This window comes from Salmo trutta, chromosome 30, assembly GCF_901001165.1.
Source record: "Salmo trutta chromosome 30, fSalTru1.1, whole genome shotgun sequence".
NCBI classification, from domain to species: domain Eukaryota; kingdom Metazoa; phylum Chordata; class Actinopteri; order Salmoniformes; family Salmonidae; genus Salmo; species Salmo trutta.
In genome coordinates, this window is record NC_042986.1 from 25502147 (window position 1) to 25526595 (window position 24449).

The following is a 24449-nucleotide window of genomic DNA, read 5'->3' on the forward strand; positions in this document are numbered from 1 at the left end:
TACATACACATGGATTTAGTACTGTAGATATGTGGTAGTGGTGGATTGGGAACAGAGGGCACACAGTGTGTTGTGAAATCTGTGAATGTATTCTAATATTGAAAAAAAATTATAAACTGCCATAATTATGCTGGACCCAAGGAAGAGTAGCTGCTGAATACAAATACAAATACTGAAGAATGCTGTGGTAGCCATGCTATAAATAAATCACAGACAGTGTCACCAGCAATGCACCCCCACATCATCACACCTCCCCCTCCGTGCTTCACGGTGGGAACCACACATGCGGAGATCATCCATTCACCTACTCTGCGTCTTACAAAGACACGGCGATTCGAACCAAAAATCTCAAATTTGGACTCATCAGACCAAAGGACAGATTTCCATTGCTCGTGTTTCTTGGCCCAAGCAAGTCTCTTCTTCTTATTGATGTCCTTTAGTAGTGGGTTCTTTGCAACAATTCAACCATGAAGGCCTGATTCACACAGTCTCCTCTGAATAGTTGATGTTGAGATGTGTCTGTTACTTGAACTCTGTGAAGCATTTATTTGGCCTGCAATTTCTGAGGCTGGTAACTCTAATGAACCGATCCTCTGCAGCAAAGCTAACTCTGGGTATCCTTTCCTGTGGCGGTCCTAATGAGAGCCAGTTTCATCATAGCAATTGATGTTTTTTTGCGACTGCACTTGAAGAAACTTTCAAAGTTCTTGAAATGTTCCAGATTGACTGACCTTCATGTCTTAAAGTAATGATGGACTGTCGTTTCTCTTTGCTTATTTGAGCTGTTCTTGCCATTATATGGACTTGGTCTTTTACATTTACATTTACGTCATTTAGCAGACGCTCTTATCCAGAGTGACTTACAAATTGGTGCATTCACCTTATGATATCCAGTGGAACAACCACTTTTCAATAGTACATCTATATTTTTTTTTGGGGGGGGGGGTTAGAAGGATTACTTTATCCTATCCCAGGTATTCCTTAAAGAGGTGAGGTTTCAGGTGTCTCCTATTTTACCAAATAAGACTATCTTCTGTATACCACCCCTACCATGTCAAAACACAACTGATTGGCTCAAACGCATTAAGAAGGAAAGAAATTCCCCAAATTAACTTTTAAGAAGGCACACCTGTTAATTGAAATGCATTCCAGGTGAGTACCTCATGAAGCTGGTTGAGAGAATGCCAATAGTGTGCAAAGCTGTCATCAAGGCAAAGGATGGTTACTTTGAAGAACATCAAATATAAAATATATTTTGATTTGTTTAACACTTTTTGCTTACTACATGATTCCATATGTGTTATTTCATAAATGTGATGTCTTCACTATTAATCTACACTACAGTTCAAAAGGTTGGGGTCACTTAGAAATGTCCTTGTTTTTGAAAGAAAAGCAAATTTTTTGTCCATTAAAATAACATCAAATTGATCAGAAATACAGTGTCGACATTGTTAATGTTGTAAATTACTATTGTTGTTGGAAACGGCTGATTCCCATCTGGACCCGCGGCCTTACGAGTGTTAATCTTCACCATAGGGATGATGCCAGATTTCCTCCAGATGTGACACTTTTTATTCAGGCCAAAGATTTCAATCTTGGTTTAATCAGACCACAGAATCTTTTTGGTCTGAGAGTCTTTAGGAGCCTTTTGGCAAACTCCAAGTGGGCTGTCATATTCCTTTTACTGAGGAGTGGCTTCCGTCTGGCCACTCTACCATAAAGGCCTGATTGGTGGAGTGCTGCTGAGATGGTTGTCCTTCTGGAAGGTTCTTCCATCTCCACAGAGGAACTCAGGAGCTCTGTCAGAGTGACCATTGGGTTCTTGGTCACCTCCCTGACCAAGGCCCTTCTCCCCCGATCGCTGAGTTTGGCCAGGCAGCCAGCTCTAGGAAGAGTCTTGGTAGTTCCATACTTCTTCCATTTAGAATGATGGAGGCCACTGTGTTCTTGGGGATCTTCAATGCTGCAGACATTTTTTGCTACCCTTCCCCAGATCCGTGCCTTGACACAATCCTGTCACAGACCTCTACGGACTATTCCTTCGACCTCATGGCTTTGTTTTTGCTCTGACATGCACTGTCAACTTTGGGACCTTATATAGACAAATGTGTGCCTTTCCAAATCATGTCCAATCAATTGAATTTACCACAGGGGAACTCCAAGTTGTAGAAACATCTCAAGAATGATCTTGGTTTTTGTTCTGACATGCACTATCGACTGTGAGACCTTATATAGACAGGTGTGTGCCTTTCCAAATCATGTCTAATCAATTGAATGTACCACAGGTGGACTCCAATCAAGTTGTAGAAACATCTCAAGGATGATCAATGGAAACAGGATTCACCTGAGCTCAATTTTGAGTCTCATAGCAAAGGGTCTGAAAACTTATGTAAATAAGGTATTTCTGTTTTTTATTTTTAATACATTTGCAAACATTTCTAAAAAACAGTTTTGCTTTGTCATTATGGGGTATTGTGTGTAGATTGATTAGGAACAAAAATATTGAATCCATTTAATCCGTAGAATAAGGCTGTAACATAACAAAATTTGGAAAAAGGGAAGGGGTCCGAATATTATCCAAATGCACTGTATACCACTCCCACACTTTGATTGTATTGCATATTTGAAATATTTACCTGAATTCCTTTCCACCCCACTAAATGTGTCACTACTGGAACATGGTGAAAAAGTTACAATAAAGGAAGAACCATGCACAGTGATCATTTTGAGCCCTTTCCTGCAGTCAAATGACCTAGTGGCCTCATGGGTGGAATGTTGTTCATCTTTTCATAATTTCATAATTAATAAACATTATTTTAAAAGGGGAGCTGAAAATCCGGTGTTTCTATGTCAACCGGTTTTGTTATATTTCAGTCTTCTGTGATGTATATAAAGTGTATGTCACGTCTGCACCCCCCCCCCCCCCCGATGCTTGACAGCGCCAGGCTGCCCTGCATCACGCACTCCCATCGTCCATTACGCACACCTGCCTTCCCTCGTCACTTGCATCAGCGATATTGGACTCACCTGGACTCACTCATCACCTGTTATTACCGCCCCTATATTTGTCAGTTCCCCAGCTCTGTTCCCCGCTTCTGCATTGATTGTCTTTTGTTTGTATTACTAGTTTGCTGACGCTGTTCCTGTCTCGTTCCATGTCCGTTCTTTATTAAGTGTTTCACTCCCCGTACCTGCTTCGTCTCCCCAGCGTCATCTCATGTGACAGAATGCAGAAGACATCACACGAAGCATTGTGGAGTACTGACGTTTCGGTTGGTATGGTGTCGGGCTTCCATGCCCTAGCTGGCTCGAGAGGTTTCCTTGCCCCGGTTGGCTCGGATGGCGCCCATCCCACGTCGGACTTCAGCCGGATCGTCAGTTCTTGTTCGCCCAGCCGGTCCAGGAGTTTTTTTGTTTGTTTTTTGTTTTGTTGGTGACGTCGGGGTGGATTCCGCCGCCAATGGAACCGGGGGTGCCAAAGCCAGCCCATCGGGCTGTCACGCCCTGGCTAGCTTGAGAGGTTTCCTTGCCTTGGTTGGCTCGGCGGCTTCCCATCCCATGTCACACTCCACCGGATCTTTGGGCTCCCTCTCTGCAGCGGGATCGACAGACGTCTTGCCTCAGCCGGGTTGTTGGGCGTCCATGCCTCAGCCGGCTCGCCAGGCTCTCACTCTCCTGCCGGATCGTTGGGCTTCCACGCCCCAACCGGCTTGCCCATGTCTCGGCCGGTTCGCCCAGGTGGGATGCCTGGTGGCGCCCCTAGAGGGGGGTACTGTCACGTCTGCTCCCACTCTCCCCCCCCGGCACTTGAGGGCGCCAGGCTGCCCTGCATCACGCACTCCTATCATCCATTACGCACACCTGCCTTCCCTCGTCACGCGCATCAGTGATTTTGGACTCACCTGGACTCACTCATCACCTGTTATGACCTCCCCTATATTTGTCAGTTCCCCAGCTCTGTTCCCCGCTTCTGCATTGATTGTCTTTTGTTTGTATTACTAGTTTGCTGATGCTGTTCCTGTCTCGTTCCATGTCCGTTCTTTATTAAATGTTTGACTCCCCGTACCTGCTTCGTCTCTCCAGCGTCATCTCATGTGACAGTGTATATCTGACATTCTACAGGTGTCTTCTTTTTTTAAGCCCACTGTGAGACAGTGCTTAATTTGTAAATCGGGAGGTGCCTGAGCAAAATGTGAGCGGGAGAGGGTGGTGACTTGGGAGCTCTGAGGTACCTGAATGTGTGAGAAACAAAATCACCTCTATAGTAAAAACATTCCATGTATATCATTACATTTGCGTAGTGGCATAGAGCAGTAGACTGCCCTACAAAGTAAAAGAGCAGTAACTGCACATTTGGTAAAAAATGTGTTAATTACATTTTTGATACATTAGATACATGCTTTGTCATGTGGACAAATATCCTGCCTCCATTGTGTTGTGTTATGGATAAAATGTGAAGTCATGTTTGCAGTAACTGCAAAAAGTTACAGTGAAACCAAGGAGCAGTAACTGCCATCACTCACATCAGTTACTGCCTTTTACGTTGGTTTCACCAAGTTTTGGACTAGAGTGTCTATGGGTTACCTTAGTATTATTGATTGTTCTTTGCTGATACAAGTCTCAAATATGAAACTGACAGCCACATACAGAAATATTTATGAACATAAGTTTGTGTAAAAGAAAATGCTTTCCAGTTTCACTGACTCACCCAATGATGCGCCGCTTACTCGCTGGTGATGGCCGATGCACTCGTGCCAAAAGCCTCTCTCTCTTTTGTTTTAGTTTGTAAAACAATTAGCCTATTTGGAAGTTGATCAAATATTTTGGTAGCCTACAGCAGAAAGATTAGTCTTCTCTTATCAGCAGGATCTACAGTGGGCTCCAAAATTACTGGCACCCCTGACTGGCAATGCACAAACAATACTTAAAAAAATATAAACAATTTAATTTTTGAGATAAACTCAAAATACCAACATGTGAAAAATACTGTACTTTACTAATGTTTCAATGGAACCGACCAAAATCATTTATTGATTTAATTAAAAATCAATGTCCTCCAAATCAAGGTTTCACAATTAATGGCACCCTGTAAGGGCCGTCGTCGTAATAAAACCAAGGTGCAGTGGAGGATGTGTATTCATTTTGAATATTTAATAAAATGAACCACTATAAACAAAACACTAAACAGCAACGACAGCAAACAGTCCTGTCTGGTCAAAAATGAACGAAACAGAAAACAATCACCCACAAAACCCAAAGGAAAAAACAGGCTACTTATGTGTGACTCCCAATCAGCAACAACAAACTATAGCTGTGCCTGACTGGAAGCCACACGGCCAAAATCAACGAAACAAACCAACCTAGAAAAAATAACATAGAACGCCCACCCAATGTAACACCCTGGCCTAACCAAAATAACAAACAAAAAAAACCTTTCTATGGCCAGGGCGTTACACACCCTTAAATATTATTGTAAATAACATCTACCAAAATTAAACCAGGAATTATATTCCACTTATTTAAGTTTATCTAACTGTTAAGGAACTATATTGAGCCATTACATCACTTCCTTTTTCACTAGGGTATAAAAATGAGGTAACACGCATGCAATATCCCTTTGTCATCCAACACCATGAAGAAAAGAAAAGAACTGGCAGTTCAAAAGGGACAGATGGTCGTAGACCTTCATAAATCTGGTAATGGCTACAAGAAGATCCACAAACAATTGAATATATGACTGAGCACTGTCAGATATGAACAGTTGAAAACCTCATGGGTAGAGGACGCAAATGCATTTTGCCCCCCAGGATACAGAGGAGGATCGTGAGAGAAGCAACAAAATCCCCAAGAATCACTGTTAAAAAATTGCAGGCCTTGGTGGCGTCTTGGGGTCACCAGGTTTCAAAAAGCACCATCAGACGCCACCTCCACAACCACAGGGTCTTTGGAAGGGTTGCCAGAAGAAAGGCCTTAATGACCCCAAGACACAGACGCAAGCGCTTGGAGTTTGCCAAACGTCATTTAAATTATGATCTGGTCAGATGAGACCAAAATTGAATGTTTTGTTCAGATACATCATCGGCATGTTTGGCGTCGAAACAGAGATGCATACAAGGAGAGGCACCTCATACCCATGGTGAAATATGGTAATGGGTCAATTATGTTTTGGGGCTGTTTTAATTCCAGCGGTCCAGAGGCACTGGTTAAGATTGATGGCATAATGAATTCCACCAAGTATCAGGCAATTTTGGCTGACAATCTGGTTGCCTCTGCCAGAAGGCTGGGACTTGGCCGTATGTGGACTTTCCAACAAGACAATGACCCAAAACAGACCTCAAGATCCACACAGAAATGGTTCTGTGACAACAAAATCAATGTTCTGCCATGGCCATCTCAGTCGCCGGACCTCAATCCAATCGAAAACCTGTGGGCTGAGTTGAAGAGGGCAGTTGATAAGCGCAAACCCAAGAATGTGAAGGATCTTGAAAGGATCTGCATAGAGGAATGGTCCAAAATCCCTCCAAATGTGTTCCTTAACCTTGTCAAACATTACAGGAAGAGACCATGCTGTTATCCTTGCCAGAGGTGGTGGCACTAAGTACTAAATGAAGAGTGCCAATAATTATGAAACATTGATTTTGGTGAAATGTATTTTGTATTAAATAATTGTATGATTTTGGTGGGTTCCATTGAAACATTAATAAAGCACAGTATTTCTCACATGTTAGTATTTTGAGTTTCTCTATAATTATATTGTTTATATTTTTGTAAGTATTGTTTGTGCATTTCCAGTCAGGGGTGCCAGTAATTTTGGAACCCACTGTATTTGCTTTTCAACCTGTGTTTTCCAGCTATTTAATTTGAAGTATTGTGAAAGGGCCTGTTTTGTCTGCATGCTGTTTGTTCACTGACAGATTTGTCACGTGTTCCTGACTGTAGGCTATGCCTTGTTACTGGACTACACTCCTAGACAGCTAGGCATTTTTTTTAAAGAAGCTGTTGATCCTCTGTAACTAATTGTATGCTTTTCATGGTGTACTAGGCTATTCTGAATTATTTCATTTGTTTCTGAACAGACAGCAGTAACTCTATAACTTTGGCAAATGTATTTCAATTTATCAGGGGGGCTGCAGCTCCTCCAGCATAAGAGGCAAGACCAATATCTATACCAGGATATTGGTCCCAATATCCAGACCCAGTGAGTTGAGATCATGACAAGTTAAAACTTGAATTCATGTGGTGATCTCAAGACCAAGACCACTAGATCAACAGTCCATGGGTCCTTTCTTGAATTGTAAGAAACACAAGTAAACTTGAGTACAGTACAATACAGTAGAGCACAGTAAAGTAGAGTACAGTAGAGTGCAGTAGAGTAGGGTCAGTACAATATAGTAGAGCACAGAGTACAGTACAGTAGATTACGGTAGAGTAAGGTAAAGTACAGTATAGTATAGTAGAGCACAGTACGGTAGAGCACAGTACAGTAGTGTACAGTAGAGTAGACCACAGTACAGTAGAGTACAGTACAGTAGAGCACAGTACAGTAGAGTACAGTACAATACAATACGGTACAGTACAGTACATTATAGCACATTATAGATGTCTATGTTTTGGCCAAATAGATGTCAATGTTTGTGTTCTTGGAGGTTTGGAGCCTCCCTGCTGGCTATGCATCTCAATACTCTTTTTCCTGAAGTGTGCTCTTGTCCGCTACCCACATGGTGGTCCTTGGTAGCTCAGTTGGTAGAGCATGGCGAATGCAACTTTAAAATGGAGATAGCCTCAATGGCACTGCCCGTGCTGTCACAGATGCCATAATGGCACAGATTCAAAGATGAGATCTCTTTATATCTCTATGGTGTCAATTGGTTCGGTTGTGACCATTTCGGTTTGGACAATTTTATAATTATTTTGGACACGTACAAAGGCAAAGAATCCCCATAGCTAACATATGGCTGGCTATTTTTCATTTGGACATACAGTATGTACATCCCAGCAAACATATATTTTAGTCCCAAAACCGTACTGTACATATTTCTTGATTTATTAGCTGTTACCCTTAAGTTGTTCTATTGAAGTAATAGTGTTAAAAGGAGTCAGGGTTTGGGACGACGACCTCTCAATATAAATTAAGTTGGAAGTTTACATACACCTTAGCCAAATACATTTAAACTCAGTTTTTCACAATTTCTGACATTTAATCCTAGTAAAAATCTCTGTCTTAGGTCAGTTAGGATCACCACTTTATTTTAAGAATGTGAAATGTCAGAATAATAGTTGAGATAATTATTTATTTCATCACATTCCCAGTGGGTCAGAAGTTTACATACACTCAATTAGTATTTGGTATTGCCTTTAAATTGTTTAACTTGGGTCAAACGTTTCAGGTAGCCTTCCACAAGCTTCCCACAATAAGTTGGGTGAATTTTGGCCCATTCCTCCTGACAGAGCTGGTGTAACTGAGTCAGGTTTGTAGGCCTCCTTGCTCACACAGGTTTTTTCAGTTCTGCCCCCAAATTTTCAATAGGATTGAGGTCATGGCTTTGTGATGGCCACTCCAATATCTTGACTTTGTTGTCCTTAAGCCATTTTGCCACAACTTTGGAAGTATGCTTGGGGTCATTGTCCATTTGGAAGACCCATTTGCGTCCAAGCTTTACTTCCTGACTGATGTCTTGAGATGTTGCTTCAATATATCCACATCATTTTACTTCCTCATGGTGCCATCTATTTTGTGAACTGCACCAGTCCTTCCTGCAGCAAATCACCCCCACAACATGATGCTGCCACCCCCGTGCTTCATGGTTGGGATGGTGTTCTTCGGCTTGCAAGCCTCCCCTTTTTCCTCCAAACATAATGATGGTCATTATGGCCAATCAGTTCTATTTTTGTTTCATCAGACCAGAGGACATTTCTCCAAAAAGTCAGGTTATGTCAATATAGGACACGTTTTACTGTGGATATAGATACTTTTGTACCTGTTTCCTCCAGCATCTTCACAAGGTCCTTTGCTGTTGTTCTGGGATAGATTTTCACTTTTCGCACCAAAGTACGTTCATCTCTAGGAGACAGAATGCGTCTCCTTCCTGAGAGGTATGACAGCGACGTGGTCCCATGGTGTTTATACTTGCGTGTTGAACGTGGTTCCTTCAGACGTTTGGAAATTGCTCCCAAGAATGAACCAGACTTGTGGAGGTCTACAATTTCTTTTCTGAGGTCTTGGCTGATTTCTTTTGATTTTCCCATGATGTCAAGCAAAGAGGTACTGAGTTTGAAGGTAGGCCTTGAAATACATCCACAGGTACACCTCCAATTGACTCAAATGATGTAAATTAGCCTATCAGAAGCTTCTAAAGCCATGACATCATTTTCTGGAATTTTCCAAGCTGTTTAAAGGCACTGTCAACTTAGTGTATGTAAACCTCTGACCCAAAACTATAGTTTGTTAATTAATAACGAATTTTGTGGAGTGGTTGAAAAACAAGTTTTAATGTCACCAACCTAAGTGTATACAAACTTCCGATTTCAACTGTAGGTATATAAACAATTACTTTGTACAATATTAATTATACAATTTGTTTGCCTTGGATTGAATTAGAACATATCATGATGTAAATAAATGTTGTTTTGGGTGGGAGTTAAATTTGCACCACTTCTGTAGAATCACCCAGATAAGGATAAAACAAACCAAACAGTACACATACATGCGTCTCAGGAGTGAGACTGATCTAAACAAACACATGCAGCTGGCCACCTCCCTGTTGTGTGTGTTGTGTGTGTTTGTTTGTGTGTGTGCATATGTGTGTAAATATTCACTGTGCCACAGCTTGTTGGAGCCCAGCTGCACGGACATGATCAAACATGCACAGACACAGACACACGCATACACACACACACACACACACACACACACACACACAACACACACACACACACACACACACACACACACACACACACACACACACACACACACACACACACACACACCAAACGGACTTGTTGCAGATATAAATAATTGTTGCGGATAAAAAAAAAATCAGTGTGTGATAACGTAATGCACACAAAATGTACTTTTTCGCGTATGTTTTCATGTACCGAATAAAAATCTAAAGTTAAATCTGTTTCCAGCGCATTTTCAACCCTACTGATAGTTTTGTAACAAAAACTGTTGAGTTAAATAGCAAATGTGCTTACTCTGGTCTTGGCACATGTGCACTAGCCAACAGCTCACAGACACAGTGTGGGAAGGCTAGTCGATAATCAAGTCACCAGAATCAGACCCTCGATATGTATTGGAAAGGAGCATCAAGTTCACCGTGCACTTTCACCACCCTGTGAAGTTAATCAGAAATTATTTCATCTGTAGCCTAATAAACTGCATGATTTCCTGAGTCGTTGTGGGAGGACCTCACACCATATCATCACATGATTCAGTTTACTTCGATATGATGGTTATTATATCAATATTTGTGCATAAAGGCGTTTTCACCACCATTTCTCGCATAATTCATTTTACCGACACAAAAATATCCTACCATGTCTAACGAACAATGCAAATAGTCCGGGTAGCCATTTGATTAGCTGTTCAGGGAAAAAGCTGATAAGAAGCCTTTTGGACCTAGTCTTGGCGGTCCGGTACCGCTTGTCGTGTGGTAGCAAAGAGAACAGTCTATGACTAGGGTGGATGGAGTCTTTGGCAATTTTTAGGGCCTTCCTCTGACATAGAGGAAGGCCCTATAGAGGTCCTGGATGGCAGGAAGCTTGGCCCCAGTGATGTACTGGGCCGTACTCACTACCCTCTTGTAGTGCCTTGCGATCGGAGGCAGAGCAGTTGCCAAACCAGGCAGTGATGCAAGCAGTCAGGATGCTCTCGATAGTGCAGCTGTAGGACTTTTTGAGGATCTGAGGACCCATGCCAAATCTTTTCAGTGTCCTGAGGGGGAATAGGCGTGGTCGTGCCCTCTTCACGACTGTCTTGGTGTGTTTGGACCATGATAATTTGTTGGTGATGTGGACACCAAGGAACTTGAAGCTCTCAACCTGCTCCACTACAGCCCCATCTATGAGAATTGGGGCATGCTTGGTCCTCCTTTTCCACAATCATCTCCTTTGTCTTGATCGCGTTGAGGGAGATGTTGTTATCCTGGCACCACACTGCCAGGTCTCTGACCTCCTCCCTATAGGCTGTCTCATCGTTGTCGGTGATCAGGCCCACCACTGTTGTGTTGTCGGCAAACTTAATGATGGTGTTGGAGTCGTGCTTGGCCATGCAGTCATGGGTGAACAGGGAGTACAGGAGCGGGCTGAGCACGCACCCCTGAGGGGCCCCTGTGTTGAGGATCAGCGTGGCAGATGTGTTGTTACCTACCCTTACCACCTGGTGGTGGCCCGTCAGGAAGTCCAGGATCCAGTTGCAGAGGGAGGTGTTTAGTCCCAGGGTCCTTAGCTTAGTGATGAGCTTTGAGGGCACTGTGGTGTTGAATGCTGAGTTGTAATCAATGAATAGCATTCTCACATAGGTGTTCCTTTTGTCCAGGTGTAAAAGGGCAGTGTGGAGTGCAATAGAGATTGCATCATCTGTGGATCTGTTGGGGCGACATGCAAATTGGAGTGGGTCTAGGGTTTCTGGGATAATGGTGTTGATGTGATCCATGACCAGCCTTTCAAAGCACTTCAAGGCTGTAGACGTCGCTAATCATTTAGGCAGGTTACCTTGGTGTTTTTGGGCCCAGGGACTATGGTGGTCTGCTTGAAAAATGTTGGTATTACAGACTCGGTCAGGGACAGGTTGAACATGTCAGTGAAGATACTTGCCAGTTGGTCAGCGCATGCTCGGAGTACACGTCCTGGCAATCCGTCTGGCCCTGCGGCCTTGTGAATGTTGACCTGTTTAAAACTGTGGATGGAAATGTGGTTAGTGTCTAATATAGATGAGTAAATCAAGTGCTTTTGTCCTCCCAATATTCACTTTGATTTTCGTTGTGTCTTCAGAGTAAGTAGGTGGACGAATCTCAGCTGTCGAAGAATCCACTACGTCTGCTCCTCTTCCTCACTGGTTTGTTGGAGTGACACTTCATAGTCAGTGAGGTGTTTGTCAGAATTCTCCTCAAAGAGCTGTGGGCCAACGTTCAGACTAGACACCATCAACACAACAACAGCTGTCCTACATGGATCCATGTGGACCACAATGAATTTCTGCTAACATTGTGTTACTGCAATCAGGCTCATGCAGCTTTGGAGTCTCTGTGTCCTAGATTCAGAGCACTGCCATACTCCCTCCCTCCCTCCTCCTCCTCCCCCTCTCTTCCTCTCCTCCCTCACTTGCCTCACCTCTGACCATCTTTCAAGCCCTCCCCTTGTCTCTTCACACCCTCATCCCTTTTCCTTTAGTCTGGTTGGTTAAATATTCCGTACCTCTATCTTTCTCCCTCCTCCCAGTTACTCTATCCCACCTTTCTGTTGTCCTCTCCTTCTCTCCTCCCTCATTGTCTCACTCTCTCCGATTGGCTTGGACACTGACACTGATTCACCACATCCTCCTCCCCACTGCACAATGGAGCCTGAATCAGCACTATCACTGTGTGTGTGTGTGTGTGTGTGTGTGTGTGAGAGAGAGAGAGACACAGACAGACAGAGACAGAGGATAATTAAGAAGGAGGCTGAGAAAGACAGTGAGGGGGAGAGAGAGAGGGAGAGAGAGGGCAGTTGTCGGCTGCCAACAGTATCATAAGTCAGAGATTTATGGCAGAAACTGATTACAAATTCCGCACTTTGAGTCCACCAGCCTGTCTGTCTCCTGCTGCCAGAGTCGCCTCACCCCCACACATACAGTGCATTTGGAAAGTATTCAAGCCCTTTGACTTTTTCCACATTTTGTTATGTTACAGCCTTATTCTGAAATTGATTAAATAAAACATGTTCCTAATCAATCTACACACAATACCCCATAATAAAAAAGTAAAAATAAGTTTTTAGAAATGTTTGCCAATGTATTAAAAATAAAAAACTGAAATACCTTATTTACATAAGTATTCAGACCCGTTGCTATGAGACTCGAAATTGAGCTCAGGTTCATCCTGTTTCCAATGATTATCCTTGAGATGATTCTACAACTTGATTGGAGTCCACCTGTGGTAAATTCAATCGATTGGAAATGATTTGGAAAGGCACACACCTGTCTATATAAGTTCCCAAAGTTGACAGTGCATGTCAGAGCAATAACCAAGCCATGAAGTCGAAGGAATTGTCCGTAGAGTTCTGAGACAGGGTTGTGTCGAGGCACAGATCTGGGGAAGGGTAGTAAAAAAATGTCTGCAGCATTGAAGATCCCCAAGAACACAGTGGCCTCCATCATTCTAAATGGAAGAAGTTTGGAACCACCAAGACTCTTCCTAGAGCTGGCTGCCCGGTCAAACTCAGCGATCGGGGGATAAGGGCCTTGGTCAGGGAGGTGACCAAGAACCCAATGGTCACTCTGACAGAGCTCTAGAGTTCCTCTGTGCAGATGGGAGAACCTTCCAGAAGGACAACCATCTCTCCAGCACTCCACCAATAAGGCCTTTATGGTAGAGTAGCCAAACTTCAGCCACTCCTCAGTAAAAGGCACATGACAGCCTGCTTGGAGTTTGCCAAAAGGCACCTAAAGACTATCAGACCATGAAAAACAAGATTTTCTGGTCTGATGAAACCAAGATTGACCTCTTTGGCCTGAATGTCAAGCATCACGTCTGGAGGAAACCTGGCACCATCTCTACGGTGAAGCATGGTGTTAACAGCATCATGCTGTGAGGATGTTTTTCAGCGGCAGGGACTGGGAGACTAGTCAGGATCGAGGCAAAGATGAACGGAGCAAAGTACAGAGAGATCAGACCGGGGCGAAGGTTCACCTTCCAACAGAAGAACGACCCTAAGGACACAGCCAAGACAACACAGGAGTGGCTTCGGGACAAGTCTCTGAATGTCCTTGAGTGGCCCAGCCTGAGCCCGGACTTGAAACCGATCGAACATCTCTGGAGAGACCTGAAAATAGCTGTGCATCAATGCTCCCAATCCAACCTGACAGAGCTTGAGATCTGCAGAGAAGAATGGGAAAACCTCCCCAAATACAGGTTTGACAAGCTTGTAGCGTCATACCCAAGAAGACTCAATGCTGTAAACGCTGCCAAAGGTGCTTCAACAAAGTACTGAGTAAAGGGTCTGCATGCTAATGTTATATTTCTTATTTTTTATAAACTAGCAAACATTTCTAAAAACCTGTTTTTGTTTTGTCATTATGGGGTATTGTGTGTAGATTGATGAGGGAAAAAAACTATTTAATACATTTTAGAATAAGACTGTAACGCAACAAAATGTGGAAAAAGTCAAGGAGTCTGAATACTTTCCGAAGGCACTGTATACAGTGAGGGAAAAAAGTATTTGATCCCCTGCTGATTTTGTACATTTGCCCACTGACAAAGAAATGATCAGTCTATAATTTTATTGGTAGGTTTATTTGAACAGTGAGAGATAGAATAACAACAACAAAAAATCCAGAAAACGCATGTCAAAAATGTTATAAATTGATTTGCATTTTAATGAGGGAAATAAGTATTTGACCCCTCTCAATCAGAAAGATTTCTGGCTCCCAGGTGTCTTTTATACAGGTAACGAGCTGAGATTAGGAGCACACTCTTAAAGGGAGTGCTCCTAATCTCAGTTTGTTACCTGTATAAAGACACCTGTCCACAGAAGCAATCAATCAATCATATTCCAAACTCTCCTCCATGGCCAAGACCAAAGAGCTCTCCAAGGATGTCAGGGACAAGATTGTAGACCTACACAAGGCTGGAATGGGCTACAAGACCATCGCCAAGCAGCTGTGTGAGAAGGTGACAACAGTTGGTGCGATTATTCGCAAATGGAAGAAACACAAAAGAACTGTCAATCTCCCTCGGCCTGGGGCTCCATGCAAGATCTCACCTCGTGGAGATGCAATGATCATGAGAACGGTGAGGAATCAGCCCAGAACTACACGGGAGGATCTTGTCAATGATCTCAAGGCAGCTGGGACCATAGTCACCAAGAAAACAATTGGTAACACACTACGCCGTGAAGGACGGAAATCCTGCAGCGCCCGCAAGGTCCCCCTGCTCAAGAAAGCACATATGCATGCCGTCTGAAGTTTGCCAATGAACATCTGAATGATTCAGAGGACAACTGGGTGAAAGTGTTGTGGTCAGATGGGACCAAAATGGAGCTCTTTGGCATCAACTCAACTCACCGTGTTTGGAGGAGGAGGAATGCTGCCTATGACCCCAAGAACACCATCCCCACCGTCAAACACGGAGGTGGAAACATCATGCATTGGGGGTGTTTTTCTGCTAAGGGGACAGGACAACTTCACCGCATCAAAGGGACGATGGACGGGGCCATGTACCGTCAAATCTTGGGTGAGAACCTCCTTCCCTCAGCCAGGGCATTGAAAATGGGTCGTGGATGGGTATTCCAGCATGACAATGACCCACGACAATGACCCAACACACGGCCAAGGCAACAAAAGAGTGGCTTAAGAAGAAGCACATTAAGGTCCTGGAGTGGCCTAGCCAGTCTCCAGACCTTAATCCCATAGAAAATCTGTGGAGGGAGTTGAAGGTTCGAGTTGCCAAACGTCAGCCTCGAAACCTTAATGACTTGGAGATCTGCAAAGAGGAGTGGGACAAAATCCCTCCTGAGATGTGTGCAAACCTGGTGGCCAACTACAATAAATGTCTGACCTCTGTGATTGCCAACAAGGGTTTTGCCACCAAGTACTAAGTCATGTTTTGCAGAGGGGTCAAATACTTATTTCCCTCATTAAAATGCAAATCATTTTATAACATTTTTGACATGATTTTTCTGGATTTTTTTGTTGTTATTCTGTCTCTCACTGTTCAAATAGACCTACCATTAAAATTATAGACCGATCATTTCTTTGTCAGTGGGAAACAGTACAAAATCAGCAGGGGATCAAATACTTTTTTCCCTCACTGTACATGCAAACACACACGCACACACTCAGAGGAGAGGAGGCACTCCAAATCGAACACCCTTTCCACCATCTACCCTCCCCTTCACACCACCTCTTTCTAACCCTTTCCTTTAATCTGTTTGCCTTCACTGGCCCCTTTCCTCACTTTCTATCTCTTCTATACTCTGTTCTTCCGCAGATGTTTCTTCCTCTCCCACTCTCTGTCCTTCATCGTTCTCCACCTGCTTTAGCTCATACTCTCCCTGTCTGGCCTCGTCTCTTTAGCCTTCCTGCTCTGCTCTCCCACCAGCAGCCTTGGTGTCACCATCACAACTCTGGATACTGTGATAGTTCAATGGCATCTCCTGTAGTGCTGCAATTCTTGTATAAAATCCATAGGAGACAGATTCTGCCTTGCCAGATGGGGACAGAGGAGGGTCTTACTCAATAAATCACGCAGGCATGCATGCATGCATGCAGGCATGCAAAGACACATACACATGCACACAAACAGAATTTACATAATTGACGCTCCAACCCTGCTAATCTTTGGCTATTTGTCTGCGAGTCTAGGATTACATGTGTTATTAAATACAGAATTCCAAATGAGCCTTGTTAAATAAGAAAGTACTCCCCTTTTAATGAAGCTAATTTATATGGAAATTACACATAATACGCACAATTCAGAAAAAGATTGATCCTCATTGGATGATAGGGAGGAATTAGAGGAAAAGAGCATGAGAGTGATTACTCCTGTCTTTGTAGGGCTATAATGTTCAGGCAGAAAATTATTTGAGGTGTACACAGGTATAAAGGCATGCAGACAGACACAGACAAACACTCACACACACACACACACACACACACACACACACACACACACACACACACACACACACACACACACACACACACACACACACACACACACACACACACACACACACACACACAAACACCAGGTTTGGGGGCCATGCTAAGAGCTATTATACTTCAGCCTGGCGTGTTTGATGGAGAGTGTATGTGTGAACTAGTGTCCTCCTGACGACCCTGCAGAGCTCCAGTCTGATTGTCTGGTTCCCACTGATCCATCACGCTGTCTGATCACTGAGAAAATCTCCTTCACTCTGAAACAAAGCACCATACTGAGACGCTTTAGAACTGAGGTAGAGGTGTGTTTCTGCTCTCTCTCCTTCCCACTCCTTCTTTCTCCTCTCTCTTTACCCCTCCCTCCCACTCTCTCTCTTTCCATTTCTGCCCTGCACAGATGTGTAGTGTGGGTTTAACTCTACTCAGATAGCCTCTATGTCTGAGAGTGTGTGTGCTTCTGTGTGTGTGTGCTTCTGCGTTTCTGTGGTTGACTGTGTGTGAGTGCGTATGCTACTGTGTGTATGTGGTTGACTGTGTATGTGTCTCTCTCTCTTTGAGTGGTGATTTATTAATGCAGGTCTAGCTGCCTGCAGATATCCCCTCACAGACTGCTTCGGCCCCTCAGGTAAGAAACTCATCATTGCCCTCTGGTGGGCTAAAGGGTGTAGAAGACATCCAGTCAATGGTAGAAGAAGACGCTTATTGCAGTCCTGTTTTTTCCCATTATCTTGAGGATTGTACCATTCTCCTCTTTTTTACTTTAAGACGGGAAGACTAAATATCTGAGGGAAATGAGGGAGGATTCTAGGAGAGGAAACAAGGATCTGAGGAAACACACGCTTGTTTCACAAGTGCATCATCACACACCAACCTGTTGCCATTATACACACACTCACAAGCGTACACACACTGAAGACTTCATGTGGATCCACAATGAGAAATTGTTAAGCGCAAAGGACCCAAGCAAGTTAACTTGAATAAATAAAACCAAATGTATTCATTGAAATGCAGGCCATAAGTCCTTAGTTGTGCTTGATTTTGAATGTGTCTCTCGTGTTTTGTGTTTGTGTGTTGCATCCACTCATACATATCCTGGCCCCAAACCCTCCAAATGAAAAGTTTAATCCGAGTTTAGTCAACAGCTTTATTTGTAAGTGCACATTCCAGAACAGAGCAACAGCAGATCTGATAAAGGCTGGTGTTTCTTTAATTCTTTACTCAGTTGTTACAAATAGAGAGCTATAAGTCATGTACGCACATAAACGATTCCTGCAGCTGCCTACTGTGCATCCTCCCCGCCCCAGAGCTATCGCTCCCTCTCCACTAACTGCTGCAGTCCCTAACACGGCCACTAATTTCACTGCTGCTTGTTTTGACCTGTGGGCATTTGTGGTGGTCTGCATCAGGACCCATCACCAACCCTGCAATCCCTTCTACAGCCGCTCCTACTACTACACCACACAGCTTCTCATGTGATTGCCTCCACAACTATAGGCCCAGCAACAGCTCCTACTTCTGCCCCTACAAATAATGGCACCACCCACTTATTAATTTCTGCCAGGACCTCAAGGCAGTTGATGGCGATCATTCAGATGTCGAAGTCAGAGGTGGGAGACTTCAATGTTTTCTTAATTATGATCACCTTCCTGATAAGCTCCTTTGCCTTTCTCAACATTTTATTGGTATAGCACCCTCCTCCTTTCCCCTCCACCATCCTCTCTACCTTTTCTAGCAGCCCTTTCACCTGCTCTCGGTTGGCGAGGTCTTGGTGAGGTCCTTGTTGTTGAAGACATGGTATCTGTTCTGGCACCTCTTCAGCAGAGCCTTGAGTGCCTTTGGGGACTCCTATGTACTCTTCTATCTGCATGCCGTCCAGAATCTCCTTGTGGTGAAAAGAACCAAGCCATAGTTCTGCACCGCTTTCTCCCTAAAAATCGTTGTAATGTGCCCCACAACCATCTCATCTTCTTCAGTGAAGAGGCCGAGTGGGAGGACTACAAGGAAGGCATGGGGGCCAGGGACACATATCTGGCAATCTCAGTGTGGAGGTAATCTGGAGCAACAAAAAAATACACGTCAAAGGGCAATATTGGAAGCAACACCAGACACAAACCAGAAGGTAGGGCTAGTTTAGAGGTTTTCTTCAATGGTTAAGTTATGACCATTTTTCCCCAATGGAATTATGGATTCAGTCAAAGTCCTGTGACAATATTGAAACATAAAGGAAATATATGTAGTTATACCTACTTGAAATGACATATTTTTCAGATTTAAATGTCCTTAACTATTAGCTATTGGTTAACCATTCTCTGCTTTTGCAAACGCTTTGGTGGCTTTTTGTTTCATCAATGATGTAATGAGTAGAGCCTGTAAAGGATTGTTACAATACACACGTTTAACACTATTTTCAAGATACAGAAACGTTTAGGCCAAAGTAGCTTCGAATCCTGATTGAACCTTTAAAAGCAGTAATGCAATTAAGTTTCACTGTTTAAAGTGTAGCCCGTCCAGATGGTCAGCTATAGATTTCATATATCTTATTTAAGTCATTCACATAATGAAAACAAATGGCTTATATTCATATATTTTTCTAGTGTTCTCTGCTCAGCATTTACAAATCATCAGTTACTTGCCCTCAACTAAGGTTGTTACATTAGAGCTACCTATTCTTTAAGAACATACATGTAAAACATGAACAACGAGGACCATTGCCAAAATAATGTTGCATTTGGTTGCATAGGACAGTATATTACCAAGTACAGACAGGCATGCATACTTACTTTATCCAAATTATGATAAGAAGCAGTATTTTAATCCTTGTTCTCTTCCTGTCCTCAAAATGAGGCTTGGACACCTGTTCCCCAAGCAGAGAACTTTCCCATGGATTTTCATAGAAATCACCTGACCACAACCTTGCTTTCCTCTGACGTTTTGAGGAGGCAGCGAGTAGAGGATGAGATGACACAAAGAATAAAGGAAATACTTTTGACATTGAGTCAGTTAGAGCAGGGTTTTTCAAACTCAGTCCTGCCACCCCCCCCCCCCCCCCCAACAAAAAAAACACAGGACAGAGTTTGGGAAATGATTAGGTTCAAATACCTCCTCCTCGAATCTTGAGCCTCTTGTCTGCAATTCTCATAAATAAACAGAAAAACAAGTTAGGGATTCATGAAGTAGAATGTGATGGTAGGCCTACTTTCATCTGAAATTGAACATAAGAAATCAGTGGAAGGGCAGTCATAGCCATATCAACATCAGTTAAATGTTTTGCATAAACCCCTGCTGTATGACTGACTATACATTTCCTCTGATATCTTTAGTGTGGCATCATTCTAACACTGTCGTGACTGGAATTACACCGTTTTTTCTCTCTCACATCATCTTCAGTTTCAACAGAAATAGAAACAATTCAACTCTTCAACCTTTAAGCAACAAATCACACTGAAGGTGACAGCATCACTCAGGATAGTCAACAAAGGCTTTATTCAAACATGAAATAAAAAAATACTAACAAAGAAACAAAAAACAGAAATCACAAGGTTTCGCATAAATACATACGGTCCAGAGCATATCAGAGACGACACATTTAAAAAAGGAATATACAACAACATTTAGACGCAAGCAGCAAAATAACCCAACAAAACAAAGACAGTGCATATAAGAACTAATCTGAAATAATGTAGTGTTTTCTCTGTTCCTGGCTGTTATGAAGCATGTATGCATCTCATCATCTCAAATGCATTAATGGTAGTTGCCACTTAAAGGTTAATATGAAACTAATAAACTATTAGCATGGGTCTTTGCATTGTGTGGACAAATTGCCACCTTACCAGAGTTCAAATGGTCATTGCAGTCAAGAGCTAGGTTATAGACATCAGTGCTACAACCCAAAATGCTGACAGTACAGACCGCGGGATCCATTGGTGTCATGCTTCACTACGCTGAATATTTCAATAGTGTGCGTGGTGGTACCAGTGAGAATACAACTCAGAGGGGAATATCATGTCTCCTAACCTGGATGAAGGAGGCTCATGTTACTCAGCCCCTTGCACGGCGTATTATGACGAACTATGATTTCAAATCAAATCAGTAAAGGAATGGATGAAGGGCAAATGCTCAAGTTAAATACTAGGGCCGGGACGATACCAATACCGCAATACTCGTTACTATCGTGGCAAGGAAACAAAGCAGGTTTAACTTCTTTAAGAAAACAGCCCTAATGTTAGAAACAAACCTCATTATGTTGTCATCCAGTCAAATTTATTTTCCAAGCTATAGCACACAATATTTGACATACAGCAGTTTTTAAAGGACCAAAGACTTGATCTGCTTCATGTTTTAATTTTTGCCATGGAAAAAAAACATTGAGATACTGGTATCGTTCTGGCCCAATTAAATACCCCTGCAGGACACACCTTAGAACAATAAAACACAACAGGATCCTTGCTGATCAAACATTGCTATCTAATTACATGGATAGCAGATCGTTTTATAGTATTCTACTGTAATTACTGCAGAAGACACAGTTTCAGTATAGTGCTTTCAGAGCATCGTCCTATGGCAGAGTGGTTCTTATTTACTCTAATTCAATACAGGGCCTAATCTATGAAATAGAGTATAAGATGGTGAAACTATGAAATAGGACTAGTTCTCTTGCACTGAAATGTGCACCCTGACTTAAAGGGGAGCAAGCTTTGTCTTTTGATGTATAAAAACAACTCATACCAATAAGGATGCAAAATACTATTCATATATATTTCTGTGTGTGTGGTGAATATTAGTGAACTTTAACAGTTTTTTCAACTATAAAAATAGCTAAAAAAATCTGACAAGTATTTTTAGTACAGTGTAGCGTTAAATTCATATAGATTATTTTATTTTAAATATCAGATACATTAAAGTAAAAGGCTGGTATAAAAGTAATCTGCTCCTCCTTTCCTCCTAAGACATTGCCATGTAACAGACTCAAAACAGAACACCAGTCCTCCACACTTTCAACTTACGCTTTAGATAGAGCAGCATGAGGACTAAACTCAAGTCATCTATTTCCTGCCGAAGCAATACTACTACTCAACATACCAAACAAGCAGCCTGGTCCCAGATCAGTATATGCTTCAGCCAACTATAATGCTAGTCAGAGAAGTTGGTGAAGCACAAACAGATCTGAGCTCAGGCTAGGAATGGTAACTCGTCCCATTTGTGACAACAGCATTGGGTCTCTACAGGACATAACATAAGTGTCCAATTGCAATGTCCAAATCACTGGACTGGTGGAGCAAGAAGGCCCCTTCAGCCCAAATGTGGCAAACAGAAGTCACAGAATCTATTTCACACAGGACAGGGGTTAAGGAAGGGCCAGGGGTTGTAAGCAAACATCCAATAAGACTTTATATAAAATATAACTCAGTTACCACTCACTGTCTTCATTACAAAAGCCTTTTTTTAAATAAATTAACAAAAAGGTGAAATGAAAACAAGGTAAAGGATTTAAAAGGAAACAAGGGGAGTTAAACTGTCTGTCAAGCTCCATGAAGTCAAAAGGGCAACAACTTTTTTTTAAGTGAAAATGCAGACACTAAAGCATGAATCATGCAGAGCCTTCACTTCCTCACGGACGCACACAGTAGGCATAACCACAGGTAGAACAAGACACGGGCATGCACACACACACAGGCTCAAACACGCACCAACATACACACACCAGTCCCATCTGAGAATTAGTCTCTTATAGGCAGACCTTGGGCAACGGCACATTCAAAGATTGCGTAAGTAAGCCGTCTGGCAAAAGAGACTATCTGAGAATGGGATGTACAGTATAATAAGTGGGTGTCGATGGAGGCAGCTGCCTGCCAACATACACCACAGGCGGCCGGTGACACCTTAATTGGGGGGGGGGGCCTCATAGTAATGGCTGGAACGGATTAATGGAATGGATTAATGGAATGGTATTGAACACACCAAATACATATTTTCCACGTGTTTGATACCATTCCATTCATTCCATTCTAGCCATTATTATGAGCCGTCCTCCCCTCAGCAGCCTCCTGTGCCATACACTCAGATATAAAAAAGGCAAAAAAAAAGAAAAAAGGAAACCCGAGGAGAACTCCATGGCTCACGCCACTGACATTTTAAGGACACTTAAAAAGAGGATTGTATCGTTTGGGTTGAGACTGAAAGCGTTTCGCTTTGTACCTCGTCTATGCTGGTTATAGAGTTGCCAAAGCATGATATAAAAAAATAAGATACGACTGAAATAAATAACTCAACTCTTCCAGTGGATGTGAAAAAAAGGCCACTGAATGCTTCTGAGATGCAAACTCAACGGCTCGTCAAAACCTAACCATGACCCTTTAGGCTTAACGCCATAACTTGAGGCCTTAATTATTGGCATTGTTCATTAATGAATATAATCTTATCGGAGATTGAAATCCTGAACTGAAACACAAAAACCTCGCCTGAACTCCTGCACAAATCCTCCACGTACAGTACCAGTCAAAAATTTGGACACCTACTCATTCAAGGGTTTTTCAAGAGATCATCCACTCTGCGTCTCACAAAGACACGGCGGTTGGAACCAAAAATCTCAAATGTAGACTCATTAGACCAGATAGATTTCCACCGGTCAAATGTCCATTGCTCGTGTTTATTGGCCCAAGCAAGTCTCTTCTTATTATTGCCGTCCTTGAGTAGTGCTTTCTTTGCAGCAATTTGACCATGAAGGCCTGATTCACACAGTCTCCTCTGAACAGTTGGTGTTGAGATGTGTCTGTTACTTGAACTCTGTGAAGCATTTATTTGGTCTGCAATTTCTGAGGCTGGTAACTAATGAACGTATCCTATGCAGCAGAGGTAACTCTGGGTCTTCCATTCCTGTGGTGGTCCTCATGAGAGCCAGATTCATCATAGTGCTTAATGGTTTTTGCAAGTGCACTTGAATAAACTTTCAAAGTTCTTGACATTTTCCGGATTGATTGACCTTCATGTCTTAAAGTAATGATGGACTGTCATTTCTCTTTGCTTATTTGAGCTGTTCTTGGTCTTTTACCAAATAGGGCTATCTTCTGTATACCACCCCTACCATGTCAAAACACAGCTGACTGGCTCAAACGTATTAAGGAAAGAAATTCCACAAATTAACAAGGCACATTTGTTAATTGAAATGCATTCCAGGTGACTACCTCTTGAAGCTGGTTGAGAGAATGCCAAAAGTGAGCAAAGCTGTCATCAAGGCAAAGGGTGGCTACTTTGAAGAATCTAAAATATATTTTGATTTGTTTAACACTTTTTTGGTTACTACATGACTCCATGTGTTTTTTCCTAGTTTTGATGTCTTCACAATTATTCTACAATGTAGAAAATAGTAAAAATAAAGAAACCATGAAATGAGTAGGTGTGTCCAAACTTTTGACTGGTACTGTACATCAATGCATCATTTGCTCAAGAGATCTAGTTCTGTCTGCATGGATAAAGGAATTATCTCCAGTAATGGAGTTTTGGATAAAGGCCAGTTGAGTCAGAATATGGCTGATAGAGAGTTGGTCAATCTGTGAGACGGGGCTACTCAATGACTAACTACTAACAGTGCCTC